Raw genomic sequence first — 9,966 nt, 5'->3', positions numbered from 1 at the left:
TAGTCCAAATAACCAATCGTCCAAATTGAGAATGAGAGAGTGTCATTTAACCAGAGTTCAGATGGAAAAAAAGATCCAAGAAGTTTGGCCGATTACTAGTTAACTATCTGAGTCAAATTTGTCACCACTAATTATAAAGCTTTGAAGTCTTAAGCAGGAGTCATAGAAGACCCATACCAAGTTCATGGTAAGGTAACAATCTTAGGGTAAATTTGGCATTGATTAATACACATCTGGAAAAGGGAACAGTTCAGGATAAGTTTTTTTTTTTTTTTTGAGATGGAGCATTGCTCTGTCACCAGGCTGGAGTGCACTGGTGTGATCTTGTCTCACTGCAACCTCCACCTCCCGGGTTTAAGCAATTCTCCTGCCTCAGCCTCCTGAGTAGCTGTAGCTACAGGTGCGTGCCACCCCATCCAGCTAATTTTTTTTTGTATTTTTAGTAGCCGGGGTTTCACCATGTTGGCCAGGATAGTCTCGATCTCTTGACCTCATAATCCACCCACCTCGGCCTCCCAAAGTACTGGGATTACAGGTGTGAGCCACCGTGCCGGGCCCAGGATAACATTTTAAGAGGAACATGAACTATCTGGAATTTGGGACAATGGTAATATATATGTTAAAAATACTGGAAACCAGGCCATGTGGAGAATTATTTAAAGCATCATGTTGCAATACAGTGAGATACAACATGGTTTTGGAGTTAAACCCACCTGGGTTCAAGTATTTGTTACCACTTGCTAGCAACTTGAATTAAGTTTCTTCTATCTGACTCTGTATCTCTAGTGTGAATATATTTAACAAATTACTTTTCTTCTTGGGAGGAAGGAGCAAGACACAGAAGACATGGAGACCCATGTAGAATCATAAGAAGGTAAAGAAGAAGGAAAAAAAGTAAGAGACTACACACAGCCTAAAAGTAAAGAAACATCTAAAAATTATATTAGAAAGGTAGAAGGAAGTATAAACTGTGTGGAATTAAATTCAAAATATATATAAAAAGTGAGCTAACTGTGTTTTAGAAAACAGATTTTGGTGGTCAGTATATCATATATATATGACATTTTTATCATCTTAAGGAAAAACTAGACTATCACATTTATAACAGTGTCAAAAGCAGAAATTTATTATCACAGCAACTTGCAGAATTAACTATTGTAGGCATAGTGAAAAGGAAAGGAGTTGAGTTCAAATTCACCCACTGTGACTAGTTATGTGACCTTAGGCAAGATTAATTCCCTTTAACTTCACTTTTTTCAAATGTAAAATAGGAAGTATAGAAGTTGATCCTTGCCCAGCTCACAGGATTGACACAGGACTTCATGTAAAATTCTATTTGTATTTTGCAAAGTATAATATCCTACAAAACTTTTATTTTCATCATGACTGGTGTGATTAAATATGAAATTACATAGTAATCAAAGGGATTGTGAGTGTGAATGGGCCTCAGCATGAGTTCTCACTCTCCCAGAGAAAAGCCCTTGTCTTCAAGAGGCATGTATTAATAATAGTAATCACAGAAAGAGAGAGAGCTATAAGTGCCAGGAAGATTCCATTTTCAACCCTTGGCAGTTAATATAGGAATTACTCTTAGAATGCTGCATTTATTTGGAGATAGGTAGAGATAGATAGATAGATAGATAGATAGATAGATAGATAGATAGATAGATAATAGATGATAGAAAAGTAGAGGATAAATAGATTAGATGGATACAAGATAGACAGATGATAGATAGGTTATAGATAGGTGTATTAATCCATTTTCACATAGATATGAAGACATACCCGAGACTGGGTAATTTGTAAAGAAAAGAGATTTAATTAAGTCACAGTTCCACATGGCTGGGGAGGCCTCAGCAAACTTGCAATCATGGTGAATGGGAAGCAGGGGAAGCAGGCACGTCTACATTGCCTGCAGGTGAAAGACAGCATGTGAGAGCACAGGAAAAATTACCACCCATAAAACCATTAGATCTCATGAGAATTCACTCACTGTCATGAAACCAGCATGGGGGAAACTGCCCCCATAATCCTATTGCTTCCTTCCCTCGACACATGGGGATTACATGTCTCTCTCTCCCCATGTGGGGATTACAATATGAGATGGAGATTTGGGTGGGGACACAGAGCCAAACCATATCAGTAGATAGATAAATAGATAGATGAGAAAGTAGATAGATAGAAGACAAATGATAGATAGGTAGATAGATGATAGATTATAGATAGGTAGGTAAATAGATTAGACAGACATATAAATAGATGATAGATGTTAGGTCAATAGATAAGTAGATTAGAATAGATAGATGATAGAAGGTAGATGATATGAGTGTGATAGGTGTATTAGTCCATTTTCACATTGCTACAAAGACATACCCGAGACTGGGTAATTTAAAAGAAAAGAGGTTTAAGTAAGTCACAGTTCCACATGGAAGTTCCACATAGGTAGATAAATGGTGGATAGTTAGACACATGATAGCTAGTTAGATAGATAAGACTTTGGGGGTGAGATAAGTGACAGGTGCATTCCTATTAACTGGAAAGCTTTTGTTTTTATGGATAGAAGAATGAAGTGAGGCTTTCGTTTTGAAAGTACATGTTATAATAATGCAATATTTTATATAAAGGAAGTGAGCAATTAGGATGTCCATGCTTTAAACAGGGTGGGGAAAGAATCTAAAGCAGTGGCTGGATCAGAAAGTAACTTTCAACAGCTGAATATCTGATATAGTTTGATAGTTTGTGGTAAGAAGAAAGAAAAGAAAAGAAATGACTCTTCCCCAAAGATGTTCACTTAATACCCAGAAACTGTGAATATGGTATATATATAGCAAAAAGGGACTTAGGGTTGCTGGGAGAATTAAGTTTGCTAATCAACTGATCTGAACATAAGAAGATTAACTGGGATTATCTGGGTGGGTCCCATGGAACCTCACGGATTCCACTCTGTAAGAGGAAGAAGGATCAGACCGAAGGAGATGCAAGGTGAAAAGGACTTGACCTTGTGACTAGCTTTGAAGATGAAGAGAGGAGGCTGTGAGTCTTCCTTGACTACCTGTATTTCCTTATACAGGTAGCCCCTAGAAGCTTGGAACTGCCCTCAGACTACAGCCAGGAAGCAGACAAGGACTTCAGTTCCACAGCCACAAGGAGCTGAATTCTGCCAACCAGAATGAGCAAGAACATGGATTCTCCCCTCAAGCCTCCAGAAAAGAATGCAGCCTACAGTCAGCACTTTAAGTCCCATGCAACCTATAATAGATTTCTGACCTACAGAGCTTTAATGTCATAAATTGGTGTTGTTTTAAGTCATGAAGTTTGTGGTAGCTTCTTATGACAGTAATTGAAAACTAATACCTGGTCTTTTTAGCAGAATAACGAGCACCCTGTAATGTGTCATTCATGCATATCTTTTTTTTTTTTTGGTGGGGGCAGGAAGACAAAACTCTAGAGTTTAATCTTCCAGCTTGACTGACTTGGAAGTGTTCCTGTCAATATAAAAGATCTTGTTGGGGGCGGGGGAGAAGCCAAAGCAGGCTGGGCGGCTGTACTTCCAGCTCATGGCCCGGTCGTAGTCCTGCTGCAGGTTCTGCTGCAGGCTGTGGGCTGCCTTCTTGCTGAGGGCCATGTTGGGCCTTGCAATCATGCTCTGGGGGTTGGGGGGGTGGGCAGCTGAACGAAGGGGACAGATTTGTTTGTATGTTTGTTTGTTTGTTTGTTTTGAGATGGAGTTTCGCTCTTTCACCCAGGATGGAGTGCAGTGGCTCAATCTCGGCTCACTGCAACCTCTGCCTTCCTGGTTCAAGCGATTCTCCCACCTCAGCCTCCCAAGTAGCTGGAATTACAGGCACATGCCACCACGCCCAGCTAATTTTTGTATGTTTAGTGGAGTCGGGATTTCACCACGTTGGCCAGGCTGGTCTGGAACTCCTAACCTTGTGATCCACCCGCCACTGCCGGGACAGATTTTTGAAGCCACCCATAAGTTTGAGAAATTTCAGTTTCTGTTCCTCGTTCTCAAAACCAGCAGTATCCCACTGGCCAAACTGGGTTGCCGTCCACTTCCAGGTTTCAGAAGCTTCCGTTTTGCTTGACTCCTGATGGACCTCTTCTTGCAAGGACTTTCGCCTCACCTGGTCTATGTGCGCCTCGTCCATATTGCCTTTCCTTTCCAACACCACCTCTAAGTCCATGTCTGTTTCCTCCTTCCAAGGGTCTCCTGCTACCCCACTCTCTTTCCTCTTATTTTTTTCTTCCTTTTCAGAGCCGGCTCCTCGGTGACCTTCTTCTTGGACTTCATCTTTTTCTTTGCGGGGGCCTTAGGGCCATCTCCTATGGGGATATATTCCAGAGCCTCAACTTTGACTGGTTTAGTTTTACTTCCTTTATGGGGGCTGCTCTCCAAGGACCTGGAGGGCTTGGAGTGGCCTGGGAGGAGGTCTCCCTCCTGGTGGAATTTTTTTCTTCTTCTTCACCTTCCCACTGTGTTCCCTGGGGCTCTTCTGCTTCTGTTTCTGCCCCAAGGTTGCCTGTTCCTCACCCTCCTTCCCCACTGAGCAAGTGTCTGCAGCATCCCAGCTTTGCAGAACCAAGGGTCCTGGACTGAGAAGGCTGTGGGGTCCTGGGCCCCCTATTTTTTGCCTTCTTGTGTTTTTTGAGTTTCTTTCTGACTCTGGTTTCCTCCTCACTATGTCTGAGGTCTGAGGAGGTTTTCACCCTGGAGGCATGGGACATAGCCTGAGGTGACTTCTTTTTCTTCTCCCCACTGAGGAACTTCAAGTGGCCAAGCACCTGCTTCCTGGGGCTGGGTGACTTCTCTGTCTGTCTGGCACACAGCGTGGTCTCAGGTTCCACATGCTCCTCGCAAAGGGCGCTGACACCCTTCTTTTCCTCCTTCTTTTTCTTCGCTAGAGGCATCTCAGGTGCCTGCCTATGGACTACACTCTTAGAGGGGGATGTGGCTCTTATAGGAGAAACATTGGCAAAGTAATCATCATTGTTTAAAATTGAATATTGAGTCTCTGGTTCTTTGACCACTTTCTTCTTCTTTTTCTTCTCTGGGAGCCCAGGGCCCAGGTCAACTTTGTATATCTTGGTGATCATTCTGGTGGGCCAAACTTCCCCATCCCCCCTCATGCATATCTTAAAGACTATTTGAAAATAAAATGTTTATTGTGTTACTGAATTTTTATAGGAATGAGTGCTCATTCAGCTTCCAGACACTCCTAAGGCAAAAGCACTACCTGTTAAGTGTGGTTAAGGGGGCAACTGAAACCTGGGATGCATATATTTCGGAATAGCACAAGGACAACCAAAAGAGGGATAGATCTTAGGAGAAGCAATGGAAGAAAGTATCTCAAGAAGATGCTTCATTTGCCACAAAGAACTGGTTGTAAGAACACTGGCAAAAGTAGAGGAAAACAGGATATTTTTGGCAGTGTCACTCATGTGGGCAAAGAAATCAAGCGTAGGGAGGGTATAAGGCTCACCAATTATCTCTAGACATGAGATATTTGTAGAATATTAGACGTAAGACAGAAAGAAAATTATTGAAAAGCACGAAGGCAAATTTACGAAGTTTCTATTTAAAAACACAATTGGAAAGCAATTGTTAATTGTGGGCATTTATTGTAAAGCAGTGGTGGTATTGATAGGAATAATAAAACATTAAGGGAAAATGATGACATATAACATTGAGTACTTACTGTTTGTCATCAGTATAAATGCTGTATTTACCCCTGTAATCCTTTCAACAACTATTGAATGGTTAAGTTCTATTATCACTCTTTTTCACACTGAGCAAAACTGAGACAAAGGTAAAATAACTGCCTCAAATCAAAAGGTAAATAAACGGTAGAACAGGAATTTGAACCCAGATATTCTATTTCAAGAATGCATAATCTTACCCACTACATCATAATACTGCATTGAATATCAACTCCACTAGATACTAGTCTGGGCACGTGACACATATTAAATAATGTCTCACTAATCCTTTTTTTCTAAATTAGAAAACTGAGGCTAAGAGTGGTTAAGCTGTCTAAGATTTTTCAGATGAAAAAGATGGAATTCCAAATCTCTAATCATGACAAAGCACCTATTATTGTACTTGCCCAAGTTGATCTCCTGGCCTCACATGATCTTCCCACCTTGACCTCCCAAAGTACTGGGATTACAGGCATGAGTCACCACACCTGGCCCATAAAAAAATACTTAATATGAAAGAACTCCAGGAAATGAAAAAGGGAACAAAATCAGATGTGACACAAAGAAGAAAAATAGCAAAGGATAGATTTAAAAACCAAAAGGCAAGCCAAAACTGCAAGCATATATTTGTGTAACATATATCTGGCATTCAGCTTATATTAAGAATACAAAAAGAGCCCCTACATTTAAAAATGAAGAAAGCAACCAAATAAAAATACTTGAGTGGGCACTTTAATAAAAATATACAATGGACAATAAGCATATGAAAAATTATTCAACATAACTGGTTATTTGGGAAATGCAAACTAAATGTAGTGAATAATACTTCACAACTGCTTGAATAGCTAAAATTTAAATTATTTACAAAACCAAATAATGAGGATGCAGAGCAACTGAAACCCTCATCTGTTGTTCATGAGAATATAAAATGGTTTGACAGTTTTTAATATAGTTAAATATATATCTAGCCTATGACCCAGAAATTTCACCCCTAATTATTTGCCCATGTGAGCTAAATATATTTATTCACACACTTGTAAAAGAATATTCATAGAAGCTTTACTTAAATTAGCCAACAAGGGGAAACAGGCCAAATATTCATCAGTAGGATAATATAATGTACTATTGATATACCCAACAGCATAGATAATCTCAAAAACAATGATAAGAGAAAGAAGTTGCCATGGTTTAAATGTGTCCCCCAAAGTTCATGTGTTGGAAACTTAATCCTCAATGCAGCAGCGTTGAGAGGAGAGACCTATAAGAGATGATTAGGTCATGAGAGCCATGCCCTCATGAGTGGATTAATGCCGTTATTTGAAGAGTGGTTAGTTTTCTTGGGAGTAGGTTTCTGATAAAAGGATGAGTTTGGCCCCCTTCCCCCCTTTCACATTCTCGGTTTGCTTGCCCTTCTGTCTTCCTTCAAAGGATGATGCCACAATGAGGCACTTGCAAGCCTCATGACCTTGGACTTCCTAGCCTCTAGAATACCAAGAAATAAATCTCTATTCTTTATAGATTACTTAGTTTAATGTATTCTGTTATAGCAACACACAATGAACTAAGACAAAAGCCATACATGAAAGAGTGCATACTATATGGTTTGATTTATATGAATTTCAAGAAAAGACAAAACTAATAGAAATTAGAAGAGATGTTGACTAAAGTGGAGATTGACTGATAAGGGCCATGAAGGACCACTTTTGTGTGATTGAAATGTTCTTGACAGTATCTTGACTAGGGTGTTGGATACAAGGCAAATACATTTGAAAATTCAGATTGAATGTCACACTTATCATCTGTGACTATCATTGTGTGTAAATTTTTCCTCAATCAAAAAATCCTGCTCACTCTAGCCCTGGGCTAATGCTAAGTTTACAACACTAAAATGGTTACCTATTTGTAAAGCAACTAATATGCATTAGTCACTGTGTAGGGTGTAGGAGTAGAAGGGTGATCAACAACTCAAAAACATACGAAGCACACAAAAACACACATGACCTTCTGGTGGGCTTTGCCCTTAGTTACTAAATTCATGGAACTCATATTCTAGTGCAGGAAACAATATTAATCAGAGAACCAAATAATTTAAAATTACCACTCTGATAAATTACAGGGAGTGTTATTTTGTATTTTAAAAACATATAATACTGGGAATTTAATCAGGGTAATAGCAAAGATTTCCTCAAAAAGTGACAATTCAGTGGGCATAACCCTTTAGGAAAGAAACTTTTTTTGCTGTTGCAGGGATGTTATCATTGTTTATCATGATTGTTATTTTGCTGGAAATATCTAAAATCAGGAAAACTACCAAATTGGAAGAGTGATACAAACAAGATAGATACTTACTTCTCTGAGATAGGTAGATATCTGTCCAGCCAGAGAGAACTTGCCTGCTCAAGATCCCTTTAAATGCTATGATTTAGATATTTTTATTATACAATGTAGTGAAATGAATTTTTAAAACCCTACATTCATATTCCAAATCTATTACCAAATTCTAAAAAAAAAAAAAAAAAGAGATTCAGACAGTAAACCTTCCCAGTATCACATAGTTTGCAATTGCCTGGGTTGGATAGCCTGGGTCAACTCAAGTTTTTATTTCCAGTTGAGTGTGTTGTTTTTTCCATGGTCCAGTAAGTGTGTTGTCTCTGAGAGGCAGGGAGATAGATTTATTGAACATAGTCAGCTCTGCCCAGATTCCCTCTGAAGCTACTTACCTGTTCTGTGCACATAGGCATCAGTTTTGGTGTGCTTTGCTTCTACTGAGTTGCATCTGCAGCTTCCTCCAGAATGCTGCCTGCAGACCACTCCAGCCTCCTGGGTTGTAGGCACAGAAAGCTCAAAGCGTCCGGGAGTTTCCTCCTCACCCACCTACCACACACACAGTCCACTGCCAATGGCTGACTTTGTGGGAGTATAAAGCTCAGCTCTGTTGCCTCCGGGCTGGAGAAACTTTGTTGTGTAATTTATGCCACAGAGCACCCTGCAGGATTAGGCTGGGGCTGGTACTTTGCCAGAAATTGCACCCTTCCCAGTCTTTCCCCCCCCCCGTCCCTTACCAGTTTCTCTTGGGAGCTCTTTCTTAATAAATCACTGGTACATGAATCTCCATGTCAAGGACTGTTTCTAGTGAACCCACTCTAAGACAGCAGGTCAGAGCTCCCCTCCCAGACGAAAACTGCCTCTGACTCATTTAGCTCTGAGACAGAAGAAGCTAACCATATACAAGCCTCTCAGTTCTGGCAGAGCAGGAATCAGGGTATGTGCTATTCAGCAGATGAACAACTATGTTCATTGATTGTTAGAATTCCCAGATGATCTTTAAGGGAAATTATCTGGTGGACTACTCACACAGAACAGTACCATCAACCTAGAAGAAACTGTCAACATCCTCAGTGAGCAGGAGTTATGAATAACCCAAAAACTGAAAGCATCGAAAGCATTCATCCAGTCTACCCTCCTGACTCAGAACACATTGTGCTAGAACTGTTTAAAGACAAAAGATTCTGCATCCCGTTTAATTAAAAACATTTCACAAAGAAAGTTTTCCCATGATACCACTGCAATCCCCTTGTGAACCTAAATTTAGATGTAAGGTAGAGAGAAAGGTGAGATAAAGTTTGCGGAGTTTCTTCTATGTACCAGACATTTTCTTTGCAATGCCATTGAATCTTCCCAATAATCCTCTTAGCTACCACTAGCCCCACTTTCAACATGACAAAATGAGATGCAGAGATATTGGTTAGGTTATCTAAAGGTACATAACTTATAAGCAGCAGACCTGGGGCTTGAAACCAATTGTGTTTGGATACAAAGCTGGTACTCATTCCCATGGGTTAATCAGCCTACTCCCTTCAACCTGCAACTGATTGGGATGCAATCAACTATTTTAACAAGTGAGACCTTGTGTAGTATTTCACTGGGAAGGCAACTTCAAATACTGCAAACAGTGAACAATCCAACTAACTGTGACTTCGTTAATACCGACGACTGTTATATCATTAGGAGACTCGAGATCAGCAGATTCAGAGCTGCTTCCACAACCCCACAAACTCATGAGAAATCCAGAATCTCTCTGGCTTTCTGCTGTACCATGTTGAGCATGTTAGTGAAGTGTCTCTTCGTGACTGTAAGGTGGTGTTACAATTTCCAAGGTCAAGAGAAGAGACAACAGGGATAACATGAAAGGGCAGTGTGGTGGTTAGCTCTATGGGGATGTCACTCATTTATTTCATTATGGAAAATTATTCTTGTAAATAA

The 9,966-nt window shown here is 40.1% G+C and overlaps 1 pseudogene; it reads right to left on the bottom strand.

Moving 5' to 3' along the window:
* Positions 1–2,918: 2,918 nt before the first annotated feature.
* On the bottom strand, positions 2,919–5,113 carry LOC100974463 (lysine-rich nucleolar protein 1-like; annotated as a pseudogene).
* Between the last annotated feature and the right edge of the window lie 4,853 nt (positions 5,114–9,966).

Source organism: Pan paniscus, chromosome 7 (genome assembly GCF_029289425.2).
Source record: "Pan paniscus chromosome 7, NHGRI_mPanPan1-v2.0_pri, whole genome shotgun sequence".
NCBI classification, from domain to species: Eukaryota; Metazoa; Chordata; class Mammalia; order Primates; family Hominidae; genus Pan; species Pan paniscus.
This window is presented reverse-complemented; position numbering and strand designations above follow the sequence as displayed.